This window comes from Bos grunniens, chromosome 23 (genome assembly GCF_055505025.1).
Source record: "Bos grunniens cultivar Pamir isolate PY7600 chromosome 23, Bosgru_T2T1.0, whole genome shotgun sequence".
NCBI lineage: Eukaryota > Metazoa > Chordata > Mammalia > Artiodactyla > Bovidae > Bos > Bos grunniens.
In genome coordinates this window covers 22,179,213-22,181,821 of record NC_141187.1, presented here as the reverse complement: position 1 = coordinate 22,181,821, position 2,609 = coordinate 22,179,213, and positions in this window count along the sequence as shown.

The window sequence follows — 2,609 nt, the reverse complement described above, 5'->3', positions numbered from 1 at the left end:
TATGTATAAAATAGACAACTAATGAGAACGTACTGTGTAGTGCAGGGAACTTTCCTTAATGCACTGTGGTGACTTGAGTGGGAAGAAAGTCCACAAGTGAGGAAATATATGCATACGTATGGCTGATTCATTTTGCTTATAGTAAAAACTGATGACTCAAATGGTAAAGAGTCCGCCTGCAGTGCAAGAGACCTGGGTTCAGTCCCTGGGTTGGGAAGATCCCCTGGAGAAGGAAATAGCAACCCACTCCAGTATTCTTGCCTGGGAAACCCTATGGACAGAGGAGTCTGGCAGGTTGGGGTCACAAAAGAGTCAGACATGACTTAGTGACTAAACAACAACAATACAACATTGTAAAGCAACTGTACTCCAATAAAAATTATGAAAAAATGAAAACCTTGTAAAATATCTAAACCTGTGAATGGGATAAACATGCCATCCCCAAAGTTGTGTTTTCAGTCTTCATCACAGAGTGATTATTTGACCTGAAAGGAGTTAGCTTCATCTTCCCACACGTACAGACCTTTCTACTATATAAAGCAGCAACCTGGCCTATATAATGTACCTAATATTCCATAAAAGTGGCCAAAAGCAGAGACAAGCCAGATTTAGCCATAGCCTCAGGTAGCATTTTCCCCACTGTGACTACAAAGATAGCAAGAGTCCTCATTTCAGAAGAGAAGTCCTCTAATTAAAGAATGATTTTAATTACTTTAATTAATATCCTAATATTATGCTTTTGTCAAGAGAATCAGAGAACAAGTATTCCATTTGGTCAAGGAGTCTTACAGAAGACAGAAATGAATAATTAATGTTGTTCAGAATTGTTAAACTTAATTCAGTACACATAGATGTAGAGCTAGTAATTAGTTTCAAGAAAAAATAGATCACTGACTCAAAAAAAAAAAAAAACCTTGCCTTATACTTAAATGTACTCTTTAAAACCCTTTCTAATCATTAGGATGAACATATCTTTCCTGACTGGAGACCCAAAAGAAATAACATTGGAGAAGGAATAGGTTTTATACTGTGGACAAAAAGAACTCCAATGCAATAACAGTTGATAATTAATAAAAAAAAGAATTCCCAAGAAGAATGAACCAATGTGTCTTTTAAATAAAAAATTAGCATTTATACCATTAAACCTATACATACTGTAGTCAAATTAACTATAAATGAAAATTCTTAGATACCCATAAAAGAGGTTTTGGTAAATGTGAACTTACCTATAAAGTTTTGTTGGCTGGGAAAATATTTAGCTGCATATAATAGCCTCAATTACAGTGGCTTAACCAAACAGAGATTTTGTTTTCTTTAAAGAGAATTCAAGAGGAAAGTAGGCCTTGGCTTCATGATGCCATTTAGAACAAAGTCCCTTCTGATTTTCTAATAAGCATCCTTAGATGACTTCCAATTGCATTGCATTGCCCAGAAGTGCATCATGTGAACCACCCCTAGCTGAAAGGCAGGCTGAGAAATATAGTTTTTAATTGTGTGCATTGCAGCTCCAAATAAAACTAAAAAAGAAGTAGAAGCATTATAGAGACCAATTAGCAACTCTTTTCAACAACACAAAATCAGTGATTATGCTAAAACCCTAAGCATTACAATAGGTTTGTTAAAACACTGCTAAGTGAATTGGGTAACACATAGCTCCAATATCCAGGTGCCACACAAGTCTATTTTCTAGGATTGCTTAAACTAGGCCATTTTGTGCCTTTAAACTACCTTTCTCTCTAATGAATTTCTTGGAGAACAGCCCAAGCACAGCTTGTATCCATTCATAGAGAATGTTTGTTTGTAGGGTTGATAATCCTACAAGAGCAAAAGTGATCCATGAAGATTTCCAGGCAGTCAGAAAGTTTCCAGCTGTTATTCCTGGGTGATAACTGACAGAGCTAATCCAGAGAAGTGGGGAAAAGGGTTAATTGAAAATACGGTATCATACTTTTATTTCCCAGCTGCTTTCTCTCTGTTATTTTAGTAAAGAAGCAAGGGGTAGTATCTTAAGAATTGTCAAGCTCCTAAAAAAAAAAAAAAAAGCTCAGTATCTAACTGTATCTGGCACATAATAGGTGCTCAAGGAATAGTTCTTGAATAAACCTTTTATCTGTTTACCCTTATCAAAATGTGTACAGAAACTGGTTAAAAAGAAGCATTCTCCATCCAGTTTAATGGAACAGTCAAACATTCAGTCATCACCCACTCTTTATGAATAAAAGCTCTCTGAGGAACTGCTTGCTATGATCTCTCCCCGAGAAGGACTTATTCTGTATTTTGTGTGACCTGGCAGATTTTTTCTGACTCACATCCAATGTTAATTAATCAAATCTATAGGAATTGGTTTCTAAGCCATTTGGCTATCAAGCAGATTATTAACATTGTAAAATCAATTTAAAGCCATTTTCAAGTGTTTAAAATCCCCTTAAAATTTCTCAAATCAGCATATAAGTCAGTTTGAGATGGAGCTTGGGGACTATCGGTCAATACATCAGTTGATCAAGCACTGAATTTATGTTAAGCAGCATTTAAAGATGGGTGAATAACAGCCCCTGCCCTTGATGACTTATGACCCATTTAGAGAGACAATATGTGTGTGGGGGTGGGGG